Here is a 20838-nt window from a genome sequence, read left to right on the forward strand (position 1 = left end):
GGGGACAGTCTTGACTGTGCATAAATGAAGAAGCGTTTGCAAAGTGGCTTGAACTGCTTGATATTTGGCTAGAGCTTGCATGGAGATTCCAAGAAAAATTCTGCAGTGGAATGGGAGAACTCCAGTTTGTAATCCTGCTTTCAGTATTTCCAAGACACACTGGTCCGAGGTAATTCTGATCCACTCCTCATAGAACCTGGAGAGGAGTCCTACTACTTTTAAACCCGAGGAGTGAACTAAGACCCCCATCATTGGGAGATGCAGAAGGCATTGGTAGACCTGGAGTTTGAAGCAGAGTTCTTTCTGTCAGAATTAAAGGCGGAGGATTGCCTGTGTTGAAGTGGGAACCCTGAAAGTTAGATATGCCTGGTCTGTAGCATTTGGCCTCATGAAACTTAACACGAAACTGAAAGGATTTTAAAAAATCTTTAGACTTGTCCTCTGGCACTCTCTGAGACTTGGGAGTTCCCTAGGTCTTTACCCAACTTCTCTAGATTTTCTCCAAACAAAAGTTTACCACTAAAAGGTAGTTGCTAAATGTGGCTTAGAAGCCACATCAGCTGTCCAATGCCTACACCAGAGCTATCTTCTTGCTGAGAGGGTCAAGAATTGGATGGTGTGGCTGTGCAGTAGAACTGGCCGAGCACTGGAGCTAACTTGTGTGGCTGAGAGCCAGAGCTAGACAGTGTAGCAGAATACAGCTGTTTGTACCATTGTGCACTATTGATAGCAAGCAGCGTTGGGACTTGAACTAGAAACCTCTAGATCTCTGTGCTCGCTCTCGGCTGGCTACTTTAACCATTAATGACGTGGTAGGCACTTAGAACCAGACGTGCTGTTGGTGCAAAGTAGGACCCGCTAACCAGGATCCTGAAGCAGCAGAGCGAAACGCTGGCCATTGTCGGACTGGGGCAAGGAGAGAAGAAATCGTTTCAGCACAAGTCCTACAAGTGCCTCATATAGATAATTGCTTTACTTTTGCATTTACGATGAATGCTATTGATAAGTTTTCGTGCTTTGTTAAAAAGACTGCTTCACCTTTGCAGCAAAAGTAAAGACTTGGTTAGAGCTAATCACAGCACTGATTGCATTATTGAATTTTGGATTTATAATAACGAAAGAGACCACTAAAAAGATTTGCAAGACATTAACGAAGAAGGTTTTTTGCCGATGATGAAGAGAAAATCCTTTGATCTATTTAGCTCTGTACGATTCTTGAGGCTTTTTCCTTCCTTTTATTTACACTTTTTTGAACATTTTCATATTGTGGATTTTTGCTTTTGTTTTAGTCTGCTTTAACCATTGAGCCATTTCTCTACATTGAAGTAGCTCTGTAATAATCGCTCGATGTCCAATACAATGAAAAGGTGCAAAAGTGCAATAGAAGCATTTAGAGACATTGACATACAGCTAGTGACGCTGCTGATACAGTGGTGGCTGGAGCTAGAATGCAATAATTTTGGTCAGTGTGCAGTACTAGAGAGCGGAGCTGCTGTGGTAAATGAACACAGCTAACCTTTAGCACTGTAGCATAGCGTTAGCTGTTCCAGTTATACAATGAACTGCTTGCTAAAGCAAGCAATATGGGAGAATGAAATAAAATATGACCAATTTGAAACAGAGCTGAGTTCCACAGCATCTAATATAATGCACAAAACAGCCTTGAACCTGTGACCTTCAGGTTGAAAGCCAGCCATCTTCCAGAATAAAACTATTTTGCTATAAACACTGCACCTGGAGAAAATGCCACCACGGCAACACTGAGGTTCCATGGTTATCATGGAGACCAAGAGAGTCATGGGAAGAGTGTACTAGCCTTGGAAAATAACTCAATATGTAACATTTCTCACAGAAACATGGAGCCAACAGCACTAAGCCTGAGTCTAAACTAAATTCCTTTGTAAAGATGCTGAAAAAAGGAATACCTGTACTGCTAATATAAACAGAGTTTTGGCAACAAAAAGAAAACTCCTTAAAAGAAGTGAGAAAATATTTTTGGCTGTTTAAGTAACTGCCCTCTGTGAAAAAACTGAGGGGACTCAAAATTCTCTAAATGAAAGGTATCTATGAATATGAGAACACTAAATAGGCCCTTTCAGAGGACTTAACACACATGACGCACTGCCCTGAAGCTGTTCACTGGCTCCTACACCAGGAACAGCATTTAACCAACTCTGGAACTATAACTATAAGTAAAATCTTAACTCGCCACAGATGATGTGGCCAGCTGCCACCAATGAATCCACTTAAGGCAAACATAGCTTTTCCAGCTCAGGCATAGAAATGGAGTAAAGATGCGAAATAGCCACTGCCACTCGAAGGGCAATGTCTGGGGTGACCCACTGAGCAGAAATGACTTCCTGCATAGCCTCATGCACTGGAAAAGTCTGAAGAAGTATTCCAGTGCTCACCATTTTAAGATTAGCAAATGAAGGTGTAGTAGGATCAGAAGAAGATATATGGAGAGCTTTAGGTATAAAGGAAGGCAACTCCTCCTTATGAAACACCCACACTGGAGTGGGATCATCAGATTCCGCTGTAGCGAATGCTACATACCTGTAGAAGGTATTCTCCGAGGACAGCAGGCTGATTGTTCTCACTGACGGGTGACGTCCACGGCAGCCCCTCCAATCGGAAACTTCACTAGCAAAGTCCTTTGCTAGCCCTCGCGCGCCCGCGCGCACCGCGCATGCGCGGCCGTCTTCCCGCCCGAAACCGGCTCGAGCCGGCCAGTCCAGTATGTAGCAAGACAATACACTTCAAGGGAAGACACAACTCCAAAGGGGAGGCGGGCGGGTTTGTGAGAACAATCAGCCTGCTGTCCTCGGAGAATACCTTCTACAGGTATGTAGCATTCGCTTTCTCCGAGGACAAGCAGGCTGCTTGTTCTCACTGATGGGGTATCCCTAGCCCCCAGGCTCACTCAAAACAACAACATTGGTCAATTGGGCCTCGCAACGGCGAGGACATAACTGAGATTGACCTAAAAAATTTACCAACTAACTGAGAGTGTAGCCTGGAACAGAACAAACAGGGCCCTCGGGGGGTGGAGTTGGATCCTAAAGCCCAAACAGGTTCTGAAGAACTGACTGCCCGAACCGACTGTCACGTCGGGTATCCTGCTGCAGGCAGTAATGAGATGTGAATGTGTGGACAGATGACCACGTCGCAGCTTTGCAAATTTCCTCCATGGTGGCTGACTTCAAGTGGGCTACCGACGCTGCCATGGCTCTAACATTATGAGCCGTGACATGACCCTCAAGAGCCAGCCCAGCCTGGGCGTAAGTGAAGGAAATGCAATCTGCTAGCCAATTGGATATGGTGCGTTTCCCTACAGCCACTCCCCTCTTGTTGGGATCAAAAGAAACAAACAATTGGGCGGACTGTCTGTGGGGCTGTGTCCGCTCCAGATAGAAGGCCAATGCTCTCTTGCAGTCCAATGTGTGCAGCTGACGTTCAGCAGGGCAGGAATGAGGACGGGGAAAGAATGTTGGCAAGACAATTGACTGGTTCAGATGGAACTCCGACACAACCTTTGGCAGAAACTTAGGGTGAGTGCGGAGGACTACTCTGTTGTGATGAAATTTGGTGTAAGGGGCCTGGGCTACCAGGGCCTGAAGCTCACTGACTCTACGAGCCGAGGTAACTGCCACCAAGAAAATGACCTTCCAGGTCAAGTACTTCGGATGGCAGGAATTCAGTGGCTCGAAAGGAGGTTTCATCAGCTGGGTGAGAACGACATTGAGATCCCATGACACTGTAGGAGGCTTGACAGGGGGCTTTGACAAAAGCAAACCTCTCATGAAGCGAACAACTAAAGGCTGTCCTGAGATCGGCTTACCTTCCACTTGGTAATGGTATGCACTGATTGCACTAAGGTGAACCCTTACGGAGTTGGTCTTCAGACCAGACTCAGACAAGTGGAGAAGGTATTCAAGCAGGGTCTGTGTAGGACAAGAGCGAGGATCTAGGGCCTTGCTGTCACACCAGACGGCAAACCTCCTCCAATGAAAGAAGTAACTTCTCTTAGTGGAGTCTTTCCTGGAAGCAAGCAAGATGCGGGAGACACCCTCTGGCAGACCCAAAGAGGCAAAGTCTACGCCCTCAACATCCAGGCCGTGAGAGCCAGGGACTGGAGGTTGGGATGCAGAAGAGCCCCTTCGTCCTGCGTGATGAGGGTCGGAAAACACTCCAATCTCCACGGTTCTTCGGAGGATAACTCCAGAAGAAGAGGGAACCAGATCTGACGCGGCCAAAAGGGAGCAATCAGAATCATGGTGCCTCGGTCTTGCTTGAGTTTCAACAAAGTCTTCCCCACCAGAGGAATGGGAGGATAAGCATACAGCAGACCTTCCCCCCAATCCAGGAGGAAGGCATCCGACGCCAGTCTGCCGTGGGCCTGAAGCCTGGAACAGAACTGAGGGACCTTGTGGTTCACTTGAGATGCGAAGAGATCCACCAGGGGGGTGCCCCACTCCTGGAAGATCTGTCGCACCACACGGGAATTGAGCGACCACTCGTGAGGTTGCATAATCCTGCTCAACCTGTCGGCCAGACTGTTGTTTACGCCTGCCAGATATGTGGCTTGGAGCACCATGCCTTGACGGCGAGCCCAGAGCCACATGCTGACGGCTTCCTGACACAGGGGGCGAGATCCGGTGCCCCCCTGCTTGTTGACATAGTACATGGCAACCTGATTGTCTGTCTGAATTTGGATAATTTGGTGGGACAGCCGATCTCTGAAAGCCTTCAGAGCGTTCCAGATCGCTCGCAACTCCAGAAGATTGATCTGTAGATCGCTTTCTTGGAGGGACCACCTTCCTTGGGTGTGAAGCCCATCGACATGAGCTCCCCATCCCAGGAGAGACGCATCCGTGGTCAGCACTTTTTGAGGCTGAGGAATTTGGAAGGGACGTCCCAGAGTCAAATTGGAGCAAATCGTCCACCAATACAGGGATTCGAGAAAACTCGTGGACAGGTGGATCACGTCCTCTAGACCCCCGGCGGCCTGATACCACTGGGAGGCTAGGGTCCATTGAGCAGATCTCATGTGAAGGCGGGCCATGGGAGTCACATGAACTGTGGAAGCCATGTGGCCCAGCAATCTCAACATCTGCCGAGCTGTGATCTGCTGGGACGCTCGCACCCGCGAGACGAGGGACAACAAGTTGTTGGCCCTCGCCTCTGGGAGATAGGCGCGAGCCGTCCGAGAATCCAGCAGGGCTCCGATGAATTCGAGTTTCTGCACTGGGAGAAGATGGGACTTTGGGTAATTTATCACAAACCCCAGTAGCTCCAGGAGGCGAATAGTCATCTGCATGGACTGCAGGGCTCCTGCCTCGGATGTGTTCTTCACCAGCCAATCGTCGAGATATGGGAACACGTGCACCCCCAGCCTGCGAAGCGCCGCTGCTACCACAGCTAGGCACTTTGTGAACACCCTGGGCGCAGAGGCGAGCCCAAAGGGTAGCACACAGTACTGGAGGTGGCGTGCGCCCAGCTGAAATCGCAGATACTGTCTGTGAGCTGGCAGTATCGGGATGTGTGTGTAGGCATCCTTCAAGTCCAGAGAGCATAGCCAATCGTTTTGCTGGATCATGGGGAGAAGGGTGCCCAGGGAAAGCATCCTGAACTTTTCTTTTACGAGATATTTGTTCAGGGCCCTTAGGTCTAGGATGGGACGCATCCCCCCTGTTTTCTTTTCCACAAGGAAGTACCTGGAATAGAACCCCAGCCCTTCTTGCCCGGATGGCACGGGCTCGACCGCATTGGCGCTGAGAAGGGCGGAGAGTTCCTCTGCAAGTACCTGCTTGTGCTGGAAGCTGTAGGACTGAGCTCCCGGTGGACAATTTGGAGGTTGTGAGGCCAAATTGAGGGTGTATCCTTGCCGGACTATTTGGAGAACCCACTGATCGGAGGTTATGAGAGGCCACCTTTGGTGAAAAGCTTTCAACCTCCCTCCGACAGGCAGGTCGCCCGGCACTGACACTTGGATGTCGGCTATGCTCTGCTGGAGCCAGTCAAAAGCTCGCCCCTTGCTTTTGCTGGGGAGCCGCGGGGCCTTGCTGATTCGCACGCTGCTGACGAGAGCGAGCGCGCTGGGGCTTAGCCTGGGCCGCAGGCTGTCGGGAAGGAGGATTGTACCTACGCTTGCCAGAAGTATAGGGAACAGTCTTCCTTCCCCCGAAAAATCGTCTACCTGTAGAGGTAGAAGCTGAAGGCTGCCGGCGGGCGAACTTGTCGAATGCGGTGTCCCGCTGGTGGAGAGACTCTACCACCTGCTCGACTTTTTCGCCAAAAATGTTATCCGCACGGCAAGGCGAGTCCGCAATCCGCTGCTGGATTCTATTCTCCAGGTCGGCGGCACGCAGCCATGAGAGCCTGCGCATCACCACACCTTGAGCAGCGGCCCTGGACGCAACATCAAAAGTGTCATAAACTCCTCTGGCCAGGAATTTTCTGCACGCCTTCAGCTGCCTGACCACCTCCTGAAAAGGCTTGGCTTGCTCAGGGGGAAGAGCATCAACCAAGCCCGCCAACTGCCGCACATTATTCCGCATGTGTATGCTCGTGTAGAGCTGGTAAGACTGGATCTTGGACACGAGCATAGAGGAATGGTAGGCCTTCCTCCCAAAGGAGTCTAAGGTTCTAGCGTCCTTGCCCGGGGGCGCCGAAGCATGTTCCCTAGAACTCTTAGCCTTCTTTAGGGCCAAATCCACAACTCCAGAGTCATGAGGCAACTGAGTGCGCATCAGCTCTGGGTCCCCATGGATCCGGTACTGGGACTCGATCTTCTTGGGAATGTGGGGATTAGTTAATGGCTTGGTCCAGTTCACAAGCAATGTCTTCTTCAGGACATGGTGCAAGGGAACAGTGGACGCTTCCTTAGGTGGAGAAGGATAGTCCAGGAGCTCAAACATTTCAGCCCTGGGCTCGTCCTCCACAACCACCGGGAAGGGGATGGCCGTAGACATCTCCCGGACAAAGGAGGCAAAAGACAGACTCTCGGGAGGAGAAAGCTGTCTCTCAGGAGAGGGAGTGGGATCAGACGGAAGACCCTCAGACTCCTCGTCAGAGAAATATCTGGGATCTTCCTCTTCCTCCCACGAGGCCTCACCCTCGGTGTCAGACACAAGTTCACGGACCTGTGTCTGCAACCTCGCCCTGCTCGACTCCGTGGAACCCCGTCCACGATGGGGGCGTCGAGAGGTAGACTCCCTCGCCCGCATCGGCGAAGCTCCCTCCGCCGACGTAGTCGGGGAGCCTTCCTGGGAGGTGGCCGCGGTCGGTACCGCACGCGGTACCGACGTCGGGGACCTCAACCTGGGCGATGGGCCAGCCGGCGCCACGCTCGACGGTACCGGTGGCGCAAGCACCGCCGGTACCGGAGGGGTAGGGCGCAACAGCTCTCCCAGAATCTCTGGGAGAACGGCCCGGAGGCTCTCGTTTAGAGCGGCTGCAGAGAAAGGCTGAGAGGTCGATGCAGGCGTCGACGTCAGTACCTGTTCCGGGCGTGGAGGCTGTTCCGGGCTGTCCAGAGCGGAGCGCATCGACACCTCCTGAACAGAGGGTGAGCGGTCCTCTCGGTGCCGATGCCTGCTGGGTGCCGAATCCCTCGGCGACCCAGAGCTCTCGGTGCCGACACGGGGAGGAGACCGGTGTCGATGCTTCTTCGATTTCTTCCGAAGCATGTCACCGGAGCTCCCCGGCACCGACGAGGAGGACGTCGAATCCATCCGTCGCTTCCTCGGGGCCGAGACTGAAGAAGGTCGATCTCGGGGGGGCTGTACCGCAGGAGCCCTCAGGGTAGGCGGAGACCCACCCGAGGGCTCACCGCCACCAGCAGGGGAATGGACAGCCCTCACCTGCACTCCACCCGATGCACCACCGTCCGACGACATCAGCAGACGAGGTCCTGGTACCACCGACGTCGATGCAGCTATCCGATGTCTCGGCGCCGATGCAGAGGCCCGATGCCTCGATGCACTCGATGCAGGGGCGGCCGAGGAAGATGGTCTGGACGCTGACGACGTCGATGCACTCGAAGATCCCGGTGCCGATGCCGACGAAGAGCCCGAGAACAACACGTTCCACTGGGCTAGTCTCGCTACCTGAGTCCGCCTTTGAAGCAGGGAACACAGACTGCAGTTCTGAGGGCGGTGCTCGGCCCCCAGACACTGAAGACACGACGAGTGTCGATCAGTGAGCGAGATAACCCGGGCGCACTGGGTGCACTTCTTGAAGCCGCTGGAAGGCTTCGATGTCATGGGCGGAAAAATCACGCCGGCGAAATCAAAAGCCGAAATGGCGAAATTTGAAGCACCAAATTTAGAGGGAGAAAAAATCTCGACCGAGGCCGAAAAGAGGCCTACCCCGACGACGAAAGAAAACTTACCGGGGCAAAAAAGCTGGAAGTACGGGGAGGATTTACACGAAACCCGGCGGGGGGTTTCCGGAGCACTTCCCGACTAGGACAAAGCTTTCCCGAAGGAAAAAAACACGTTCAAAACAAATTGGACGCGCGAGGTCGACTTTCCGGGGCTCGACACGGCGAAAACACGACCGTACCGAGTGCGGACAAAAGAAGACTGGCCGGCTCGAGCCGGTTTCGGGCGGGAAGACGGCCGCGCATGCGCGGTGCGCGCGGGCGCGCGAGGGCTAGCAAAGGACTTTGCTAGTGAAGTTTCCGATTGGAGGGGCTGCCGTGGACGTCACCCGTCAGTGAGAACAAGCAGCCTGCTTGTCCTCGGAGAAAAATAGCTCCCTCTCTTCCAATTCCTCATGCATCTGTGCAGAAAGGGACTGCCCTGAAAGGACTTCCTCAGAATAACAGGGAGACAGGGGAACAATAGACTCTACTTCTGAGCTGGAGTGCAAATGTCTCCTCTTCAGGGCAGGGAACAAGTCAGAAAACCCAAACGCTGAGCTAAAAAGGAACTGTCAGTTCCACTATCAGACTTCTGCAACATATAGGCATTATAGAGTAGCAGAATGGGGGGAAAAAAATATCAAAAGACCCCTCCCCCCCCCTCCGGAGACACCCCTATAGCGGTGAAGTGTGTAAAGACCTCTGAAGCAGTGCTGGATAAAGGAACCGCCAGCAGCGCTGCTCCCGGATCGAACTGTTGTATAAAAGGCTGGCGATCACTTTTGGCCCCATGAGGAGAATGAGTCTGCATCTCTCCCGTGCAGCAAACTAACAAGACCTCCCCAAACATGGCCCCTTCTGTCAGAGGAGAGCCTGCACCGCCACCCAGACACTACCCCAATGCTTCTCCGCTTCCCACAGTGGGAGCAGTTTTTAACAACTTCAGCAGCCGTTGCAAAGAAAACAAAAGTAAAACCACAACTGACCCAAAGGTGAAAGAAAAGTTAACACTCACCCTGGGAGAGCCAGTCATTGGGAGTCCTGTCTTTTGAACTCAGTGCTGCTGAAAGCACACTCACATCCTCTCCATTACTAAGCCCTTTATATTGGCCCAAACCAGTATCTTTCTGCAGCCAAGGCTTTAACGAATTATGCCCCAATTTTTTTTTTTGCCAGCAGTGAAGAAGGAGAATGGATGAGGGGCTAGAGAGGGCAGAAGGATGGGGTAGGGACCTGGGGAGACCAGGTGTACCCCCTAACGCTGGCACCGTTCAGCCGCACACCCCAAAGCTCTACTGAACTGAGAGACCCAGAACAGGAGCCACCATCAGATGAGACCAGGAGCTTGTAAGAAACTATCCATCTGCCTGCTGGACATAGAGAATATTTACTGACCAAGTAGCATTACACCCATTAAGAGAGTTCAGTTCAGCGCTCTCTATCACCACCTGCTAGTAGATGGTCACTGCCCACAAGTCTCTGGATTCATCTGCTGCTAATGCTAAGGAAACCAAGGATTCACACTGGCAGTTACAACCCTAAACATCAGTGATATGATAGAAATCAGGGCTCCAAAAAAGAAAAGGGGAAGTCCATATGTGAAGGAGTTTGGGCATACTTGTAACAGATATAAAAAGGTTAAGAAGATGAGAAGACTTGGGCAAAGGGAGAGTTGGGGGTTAGACTGCATTTGGAAACATTATATGCTTCTCTACCAAAAGACTGAGCAAACTGGATGGGCCATTTTGGTCTTTATTTACCATTACTTCCTATGTTATTACCTCTGAATATGCTTAAAACTATCATTAAAAACACCTGAAAAGCACAAAGCATTATCTGCTCTCAGGAGGCAAAGCTTCACTCACACCCCACAATGTCCTACATCATAATTATGCATCTTGGGCTGGGCTCTGTGCTGCAATCACTGCACTGAAGGAATTCAAACGGGGAATTATAAAATGAGAGAAAAACATTGGCTATAATTAAAAGCTGAGATGCCAGATCTCAGCTCTGATTCTGAGCACTAAGAAGACATCTCGTACCCCCACCAAGAGCCCCTCTAAACTGGGATGCATTTACTAAGGCTGTGCTTCCAGAGACTCAAACGGGCAAAAAACCTTAGTAAATTAGGCCATCCGAGTTACATTATTTATAACTGTTTAATTTGATTGTTTAGTTCTTTCTGCTCATATGGAATGAATGCCAAGTATCTTTCCTATTTTACAATGGAGTTCCTTTCTGTCCTTTTGATTTTATACCATTATTGTACACGAATCAAGTCTGCCAGTTAGTATGAGTGGTATATTAAATTTTAATAAACAAACATTTGACAATGTATAGCCTAATCTGTCACTAAATGCAAAACTTTCTTAACTTTCCTGCTTTATTTCCTAAATTAACAGAATTCAATGATACACACATCACTGGCTGCTCAAAATAAAAGTAAGAAACAAGGAGGGTATTATGTTATGGAGCACTGTATTTACCTGTCACATAAAGATGTCCCTGAAAATCAGATCCTGCACCACAATGGGGCCCTCCTGCAAAAGAGAATCATAGATTAATTTGGATTGAATTTTTCCTCTATTATAAGTTTAGGGATGTAGGGGTAGAAACAGATATGTTTTCAATACCTATTTGTACCTGCATTTAATATATGTAAACTGCTTTGGTTGTACCACTGAAGGAGAAATTATGTCTTACCTGATAATTTTCTTTCCGTTAGTCATGCCAGACCAATCGTTTATGTCCATCTACCAGTGGAAGAAGACAGTTCCTGTGATTCACCCTTAAAGGGTATTGTGGAGCCTGGATTGCTCAGTATTTTGATTAGTCAAGCAGTGGTGCTCCAGGCCAGGTTGTCAGACTTCATGGAGAACTTGAGACCATTCAGTCTCGCTCAGCCAAAACCCATATATAAAAGGAGGCATGAACTCCCCTATCTTCCAGGTATGTGTCTGAAGTAGGAGATGTGTGCAACTGATCACGTAAAATAAAACCTCTGAAACTATAATTACAGAGAGAACGAAACATCACCCAAAGGCGACAGACCAATGAACAAGATGGGCAGATGTGGGGACTGGTATGGCATGACTAAAGGAAAGAAAATTATCGGGTAAGACAATTTCTCCTTCCTTGTCATGACACCAGTCAAGTCCAGACCAATGGGATGTAGCAAAGCAGTGCCCATACAGGGTGGGACTACAAACAGACAAACCCCTGATCCCGAAGGGGGAAGAAGAAGCCTGCAACCCTGGCCTATGAACCCTATCGAGTAAGTGGAGAACATGGAGAAGCGACCAAAGGCAAAACTGGCCGAACTAAACGACTACTGTATTAGGCTTAACGCAAATGCCATAAAGCAACAAATTGTGCCCAACCCACCCTGCACACAGGCACAATAGTGGGAAAGGTGGCTGAAATAGTGAAAGTATAGATGCCAAACAGAACTAGGTACCTCAGTTAGCAAAGAAGTTGAGACACAGACCTGAAATTATAAGGCTAGCCGCTTGACCCCAAGAATAGCCGAAGGCTCGCAATAATAACTAGAGAAAAGCAGGCAAAAGGGCGTCATCCAGTTGTTGAAGTAAGCAAGAAAGTTCTCACACCTAAAATTAGGTGCGTGTATGGAAAGTCAACCTTCCTTAAATTACACAACTGTCAAGCAAGGCAAAATCAGGCTACCCTGAAAGCTGTAAAGAAAGGCTCAAAGGCCACCCAATTATGATAAGGAACACAGTGGAAAACTGGACTTCCTATGCACAAAACAGGGAGCAAGAGAGTGCAGGTCATGTTCCATTACTTGCTACTGGAACCCTAGACTAGAGGAAGCGCGCTCAATGGACACTACTGGATATCCCATGATTCAAGTAGCAGGACCAAAAATAATGGCCAAAGACATAGAATACAGGAGAAAAAAAAACTCCACATCCCAAAAATAGCCTACAAAAGGTCATCACTTCCTCAGACACCCACAGGTCCCTTTTTAGCTGGGATGGAACACCCGGCCCTGGCCAAACAGAAGCTGATCTCTTGCAAATGCAAGACTAAAGGCTCAGCAACCAGATATGGATTTGAGCTGAGGCTCCAGAGCAGGGTCATGTCCCTCAAACAAGAAGGAGCAATGTGCCCCAAGCAAAGGCGGAGCTGTGTCCCCTAGTCAGGGGATGAACTATGACTGTTTATATAGAAGGAGCTGTGTCCCACAGAAAGAAAATGAGATGAAGCAGTGCTCCCCCTTGTAGAAAGGAACTGCCAACCATGGTCAAAAATGAAGCCATGCTCCACGTAGACAGAGAAATGTCCCACATGTAGAAAAGGAGCTGTGTTCCATATTCAAAGAAAGCCTGGGAAACTACAGCTCCAGGTGGCGCTGTGCTCCCCCTTCGAAAATAGGGCTGGTGCAGCAGATTCAGAGATAGGACTGAAGACTGCCCCTCAGATGGGGGGAAGCTCCATGTGCAGAGATGGAGGCAATCTTGTATGGAAATATGAAAACTGTGCACCAAAGGGCAGATGAAGCAGTGATCCACCGCAATAGATGAGGTCGTGGGACATGCAGATATAGAACTGTGCCCTATAAATATAGATGGAGCCATATCTCAAACAAACAGCTGAAAGTGAGCCCTACAACGACTGATGAAGGAAACCCCACTTCTGGAGATGAAACTGAGGTCTACAGACAGACATGCACTTAAGGCTACTGCATACTCACCACACGTAAGGCAGTATCCTATCTCCTGGTATGGAGGAGAGTTGGAAACAAGAAACAGAACTGCAGCCTCAGCCTAGCAACAGAGTCGTGCTGAACCCGCCAAAATGAATCTGAGAAACATGCCGAAACAAAACTGAGGTGATCTACAAATAAAGAAGTGGGTGCAATAGAGATGGAGACATGCTCTAGCTCCTGACCTGGAACTGTGTTCTGCATATTGATATAGAGCAGGTCCGCTTGCTTAGCGATAGGTGTGATAAAATGGAGCCACACTCCACCTGCTGATATGGAGCAGCAATCAACCAGTAAAGCTGAAGCTTCACTCTCTACGATGAGGTTCAGTTACACTTAGAATGCTGAAATGGAATGGTGCTCCACCAGTAAAAATGGGACCTTGCCCAACACATGGGCAGGAAGCTATTTTCCACATGCTGATATAGAGCTGTGATCTACCTACTGAGACCAAGCAGCACCTACTGAGACAAAGCAGCGCTCTACACACTGTGATGTAGCTGAGCTGTACCTACTGTGACAGAGCTGTGATACACCTGCTTAGCGCACCAAAAACCGAGACAGCGCTGCACTGTACATGCAGAAGAGGCACTGCATTTTATATGTTGAAACAGCACTGTGCTGTAAACACTGAGAGAGGGCAATGCCCCAAATACAGAGATGGTGCAGTGCTCTAAATATCGAGCTAGAGTTGTGGTAGACAGAAACATGCTGCATCTGCCACGATGGAAACATTCCTTCTACTCAGGAGTTGTGCTCCCCAATCAGAGACGGAGTAGTATGCCACAGTCTGAGAGGATATAGAGTTCTGCCAGTGCAGAAGGTACCGCACTGAACAGACAGAAAGGAAGATTCCCAATAGCACACAGCACTGAGTAAGCTGAACACAGTAGAGACCTGAAAAGTGACACATAGGTCAGCTGAAAAGAACGCAGTTTTGCAAACCTACATAGCCCAATGCCCCTTAGGCAGAAGAAAAGCTGCAGACCAGCACTGAGGATCAACCAGTAATCGGGGCAAAAAACCCGACTAGCAAGCATACATAAAGAAGAACCACAACTACACCTGTAAAAATTAGCAGACAGGGTTCCCATTTCACAGAGCCTATCCTACGAACACCAGAGAGGGCAGATCCAACGCCCTGCACTGCCGCCAGAGGATGTGGGGTATCGAACCATAGGAAGCTCGGGAGACACCCCTCAGTTCACAGTTAAAGGATATAAACGCCACACCTGTATATGGGAACAACGCGGAACTGAGGCATACAGTGTCATACCCTAAGGAGCAATTTCACCCCAAAGGTAAGGCAGGAATCAAGGTCATGAAACACCAGCCTTGAAAACAATTCTTTCCCTCTCCCCCCCCCCCCCCCTTTGAAACTGGGACTGCTAACAATTCCTTAAGCATAAGCCAGATTCGGAAGCTGCAACAGGAGAGAAGCCATAATCACAGAGTGAAAAGGCGATAAAAACCTTGTGGTAAGAAACTCCACCCCCCCCCCCCCCCCCCCAGGCAGAACCAAAATGACACTAACTAGAAGAATGCAGCAGGAACAGCCACACGTTAATGGATACAACTGTGGTGAACCAAATTAACCTTCAAGCCTTGAAAAGGACAAATACTGACTATACTGACAGAAACTAAGTCATGAAGAACTCATGAAATGAACTGGGAATGGCAGGGAGGGCTAAAACCAGTGTCTACAGTTCCCGACGAAGCAATGGCACCAGTGGCAGTACTTACCATTGAAGAGGAAATACAAATTGCTACAGGGAATAAAACCAACACACACCCCTTCTTGGTAATGAACAATAGTCTCCTGAGACTCCTTAACAACTGCTGAAGAATGGAAGAGTGGAGGAATAGGGAGGGGGAAACCATGCACCACCAGGTGTCACCCAGCTCCAGCAAGAGTTTTTAAATAGAAAAGGAGCAAACATCCTTCCACAGGAAAACCCCTGCTCAACTGACTCCCAATTGGAACTGGGGTTGGCTGAGAAGCACCACCATCCGCTTGGCGACAGAGAAAAATACTGAGCAATCCAGGCAGCAGGATAAGGGTGAATCACAGGAACTGTTTTTCTCTGTCTCCTTCTGCTGGTAGATGGACATAACCCATTAGACTGGACTGGTTTGGTATGACGACAAGGAAAGGCAGTATATCATATCCATTACCCTTTAGGTTGCACTGCATAATTCCAATTGCCATAACAAACCTAAAAAAAAAAACCAATTCTTTACTTCATATTAGAGCAACATAAAAATTAGCCAATGATGATATATATATGAAGTTTCAAGACAACCCATGCAGGTTGTTTCTTCACATATGCTTTGGGCTGTAAAAACCAGTAAGGCATGGAGCTCATTGCTAGGTAAACAATCGCATGAAACATGTGACTACATACGTTAGGTTCTGGAGCCATGGACTCTAAAGCTGCTTTCATCAAATGTATTAAAATCACATTAATTTTCCAATATATTGTGGAAGACTTTAGGCCAGTCTGGATTGCAGACAGTTCTATCCTGGGACATGCAGCACTGAGTTCGATGAAGAGAATTAGGGATTACAAATCCCACATTGCTTTGGGATGTATGTGTAAAACTAGAACTGGTCAAAAAAATCTTCCTCTTGAACTGGATAACCCAGCAGCTCTGTGTTAAGAATATTTTACAGTTCCCTTAAATCATTTTTAACAATGAAATTATATTTAAGTATTTTGTTTTGCTCAGCTATGAATTGTATCATTGAGTGTGACACATATAAAATATTGTCTGTCAGATATGTCACAACAGATGAATGGTTGAGAACCACTGCCTTACACCAACACATCCTCCACTTTCCTACACGTCTTTTTAAAACAGGATTAATTTTCCTAGGTTAGCCAGCATCAAGCAGCAGGACCTTACCCTCCATATATATTTTTTATTTATTGTTAGCGGCGATTCCAAACATTTTTGGGTACAGGGACTCTCAACAAAACTTTATCCTGTCGCACCAATCTTACTGTCCTCTTTTAGCATCTTCTTCAATCTCCCTCCCTCCCATTCAGTTCTTCCCCTGCAAGATTTGCCACTCTCTTCCTTCCCTAGCCCCTTCTGATCAGTTCTTCTTGTCCAGCCCTTCCCCTTCCAGCTCCTCCTCACCAATCTCTCCCCTCTTCAGTCTCTTTCCACCTATAGCCTGTCTCTCCCCAAGCCCATTTCACAATTCTCTTCCCAAGTCCCTCTTCGGTAGTCTTTCTTCCTTCCTCATTTCCCAAGTTGCCAGCCAACCAGTCTTTGACTCCATTCTGCCTATTTCCTCTCCACCAGTCAACTTGAACTTGGCATCCACGGGCCTCCAGAGGGTTGTCTATTGAAAATTCTGTGGCAGCACATGTACTTTAAGTACCTGCAGAGTTTATATGTGAGGATATCAGAGTAATCCTTGGGGGTTGTATGTCCCACCCAAGTGTTGATTCCTGGCAGCCACTTACTTTTCTTCCATCCAACCCCTTCCTCGTGGTCTCTGGCAGCCATCACTTCTTACTGTTCTACCTTCATAAACCCTTTCTGAATGCCTTCCCTACTGCCCTAACGCTCTCAAACGGACACTTTCCAAGACCTCTCCTATTGCCCTTCTCCCTCGGAAGAATCCTTTCCAAGTGTTTTCTATCCTGCGCTATTTCCCTACCCCACCCCCATGGTCAAACACAATGAACTGCCTTTGCCTTTAATAAATACTAATGATAATTATGTGATTAACATATTTATATACTATTTATAAACTACATAAGAGTACCCATACTGGGTCAGAGCAATGGTTCATCTAGCCCAGTATCTTGTTTCTAACAGTGGCCAAGCCAGGTCACAAGTACCTGGCAGGGCAGGAACCCAAATCATGGCAACATTCCATGCTACAAATCCCAGGGCAAGCACTTGCTTCCCTTTGTCTGTCTCAATAAGAGACTATGGACTTTTCTTCCTGGAACTTGTCCAAACCTTTTTTAAACCAAGATATATTAACTGCTGTTACCGCATCCTCCGACAAAAGAGTTCCAGAGCTTAACTATTCGTTGAGTGAAAAAAATATTTCCTCCTATTTGTTTTAAAAGTATTTCCATGTAACTTCTTAGTATTTGTCCTTTTGGAACAAGTAAAAAAATCAATTTACTTCTACTTGTTCTACACCACTCAGAATTTTGTAGACCTCAATCATATCTCCCCTCATCTGTCTCTTTTCCAAGCTGAAGAGCCCTAACTCTTTAGCCTTTCCTCATATAAGAGGAGTTCCATCCCATTTATCATTTTGGTCGCTCTTCTTTGAACTTTTTCTAATTACGCTATATCTTTTTTGAGATACGGTGACCAGAACTGAATGCAATACTCAAGGTGCAAGTCACACCACTGAGCGATAGAGGCATTATAGTATTTTTGATCTTATTCATTATCCCTTTACTAAAATAGATTGATATAATAATCAAAGATTCTGAACACTAAAGACAGAATTCATCTACAGTCTCTTCAGCGTACTTGCAATTTAAATATGCCACTCTCATTCATCTCCTAGAAACCACCAAGCAAAACCATCTATAAAAGGGTAAGTTTTTAATAGCTACTGTGTTTCTATGTGTACAGGAGTGATGGCCAACTTTTACCCACTGCAGGAGTAACTCTTGTATCACAGTTATAACACAAAACAAATGCTTCCGAGACAGCACAGATATAAAAGTAATGCACTATTGTATGATTCAGAAGGCTGACAAATTCCTTGCAGGCTTACTAGTAGCTGGGTTCTCTTTCAGGTGGAAGCAGTATTTCCATTTTTTTGTGCGGCAGAGACAGACCTAGCGTTAATAGGGTGGTACAACCTACATGTAGGTGATGAGAGGCAATTGAGAAATGCAGAGCAGAGAAATGAAAGAACAAAAGGAAGTGTTTTCTGAGACCATGGTAATGTATTTCTGAGGCTGAGTCAATATGGAAGTCTGTGTAGCTCTGAACAAAGTATGCAAGCTTGTGACTGTAACAGTAAAAAAGAAAAAATTGAAAAATGAGGTGGAAAAGTGTCAAGGCATAAAAAAAGCCAAAACTAGACAAATGTAGACAGGATCTAGAAAAACAAAGAAGTCAGGAAGACAGCTGCCACAGTTAAATGGAAACACAAAATGCCAATGTGTCTTGTGTGGAAGCAAAACTGATCCTTACCAATGGAGTCATCCTACACTCTTATTTCTAAGAGAAGTCAGGGCAGGCTACAAAGGTAGATGTTTCCTTAGTTCAGTTTCCATCTGAGTAACGAAAAAACTGCATCACGACTATGAACAGAAGGACACCTCAAAAGCCTTGCATGTTCACAATACCTGAAAAAATTTCCACACATTCAGTGCATCAAAGGCTGGGCTTCCCATAATACTTGGTATCCATTGTCTTGGCATTCAGGATCCTGTTGGCATGGGGACAACCTTTGTTTACATTCCTGAAGCTACCAACTGTAAAGCAGCAGTGACCAACAGATAGATATGTGTCTGTATAGAGATAACATCTATCACTCTGCAAAGTGTTTTCTTACTGCCTCACATTTAATGTGAGATTGGTATTATAGCACACTGCTTAAGTTCATAAGCTTCCTCTGATACATTCACAGATAAAAATCTTTTCATAAGAATTCTATGGGATATTTGAACATATGTCTTCTAGGAATTACTCATATATATGAAGAATCTACTGCATAAAAACAGGGCTTCGGATTTTAGGCTTAATAGACAGACACAGATTAAAACATCCTCTATGCAAAAATAAATAAATAAAATTTTTAAAAGGGTTTATAGGAATAACACTGGAAAAACACCAGAAGGCTGTACTAGGTGGGAGTCAGTCTGCCCTTATCCTGACCCCCACCTAGTACATCCAAGGATGCACTGCATGAGGCAGGGCACTGGCATTTTGAAGGTAACAGTGCCACAGGCAGGAGCAAGTGTCCTGCTTCATTTAAGGTACAGATCTGGAGGGGGCCTGAGTGAGCAGTCAGGGACACCAGGGACTTTTTTTTTTTTAAGTCAAATCCAATCAGGCAGGGTGGGTGGGCAAGGGAAGTATGCTACTAAATACCAGGGAATTTTTTTTTCTTTAGTCAGGTGGAGGGAGGGGGTAATGTTGGGTGGGGGATACCCTAGACACCAAGAATTGTTTTTAAGTAGTGAGGAGGGGGTTGGTTCGGTGCCCTAGATGCTGAGGTCAGGTGTCTGGGGGGGGGGCCCCTAACATCAGTGAATAATTAGTCAGAGAGAGAGAGAGGTCGGGTACAGTAGGGGCGGGGGCTGGTACAGAGCAGGAAGGTCAGGTATGGCTATGCTGCCCTGGACCTGGCAAAAAAATTGGGGTGGTAACCACAAGTCAAAGGGTACTTTTTCTTTTGTGCAGTACTACGTCATACTTAATGGCCTCATATGCATTCATTTGAATGCAACGTATGGCCATGTATACCATACAAAGTAAACCCGCGCTGAACCCCATTACTGCATTGATCATGTTCATATACCCCCTGGTAACCACTCGGCTGAGCTGGCAGTAGCTTTCTGCATTGGCCCCAGTCGTACTTTTTCACCTCTTCCTATGTATCCTTCACTCATTTTTTGTGCCTTTTCTGCACTGACAAATCCTACGTGACACAAACACATATATTTAATTGCATCAGAATAGCATGAAAACACCAATAAAAACTGGGTTTTTTCTAACCTCAGAGAAACCCTAATTAGCTGGAAGGCAAACATCTAAATTTGGAATTTATAAACAACTAGAAGGCCTAGATATAAATCAGATCTCCCAGAGCATAGTGTTGGAGATAATTAAATACAAGAATGAGCAGATGAGATATGGCTTTAAGAATCTTCATTGTCATCTTTCAATAAATTAGAGAGAGAAATCAATTTAAAATCAATCAGGCAGAAAGTCACTGTTTCCATCATTAGCTCTAATCAATCAGAAGAAAAACTGATATATTTCATAATCAAGCCACTGCTAACAGAACCCTTACACCAGATTTGCCACTTTTTTTCTTCTTGAAAGGCAGCCTCTAACTATATATGTTTATATAAGCAGATACTTAATATTTTCAAACTTTACTGCACTGTATTTTTTGAAAATTGAGACCATTTACTCATTATTTATTGGGATTTATTAACCGCCTTTATGAAGAGATTCACCCAAGGCCGTTTCAGTTGTCTTCAGGTCTAATTTTGTTTTTTAATTTCTATTTAGCGCATGCCTTTTCATCGAGTGCAATACATCCAGCAGGCACATTAGGTATTTTTCTGTGCCCAGATAGCTTACAATATAGGAGTCTCGTTTACTAATTTGCTCCAATCGTTTAACCTGTTAATGTGAGTTATACATTTAGTGGTCCTTTTACTAAAGTGTGCTAACGGATTTAGCGTGCACTAAATCCCGTATAGTATACCTATGGGCTACATGGCATTTAACATACACTAATTCGTTAGCATACATTAGTAAAAAGATCCCTTAATTAGGCAATAGGACATGCATCAACTCATAATAATATATGAGTAAATGAGGCTGTAAATTTGCACCTCAAGCAATAGCTGGTGAAATGATTTGCTTAAAATCATAAGATTTGAACCTTGGTTTCCCTAGTTCTCAGCCCACTGCTCTTAACCACTGGGCAGCTGAAATATAATTAAACACATCGAGAGTCAAAAGGTTCTCATTCATTCTTCTTTTCATTTATTCTTTTATAAAACTTGCA

General features: G+C 46.9%; 1 protein-coding gene across 1 annotated transcript in view; it reads right to left on the reverse strand.

Annotated features, from left to right (window-relative positions):
* Positions 1-20838, reverse strand: part of MAPRE3 (microtubule associated protein RP/EB family member 3) — a 202983-nt gene that overhangs the window by 138211 nt on the left and 43934 nt on the right. The window contains exon 2 of the mRNA XM_030198625.1: positions 10855-10908. The gene's annotated coding sequence lies outside the window, so the exon portion shown is untranslated. The remainder of the gene's footprint in view (positions 1-10854; positions 10909-20838) is intronic.

Source organism: Microcaecilia unicolor, chromosome 3, assembly GCF_901765095.1.
Source record: "Microcaecilia unicolor chromosome 3, aMicUni1.1, whole genome shotgun sequence".
In the NCBI taxonomy this organism is placed as follows: Eukaryota; Metazoa; Chordata; class Amphibia; order Gymnophiona; family Siphonopidae; genus Microcaecilia; species Microcaecilia unicolor.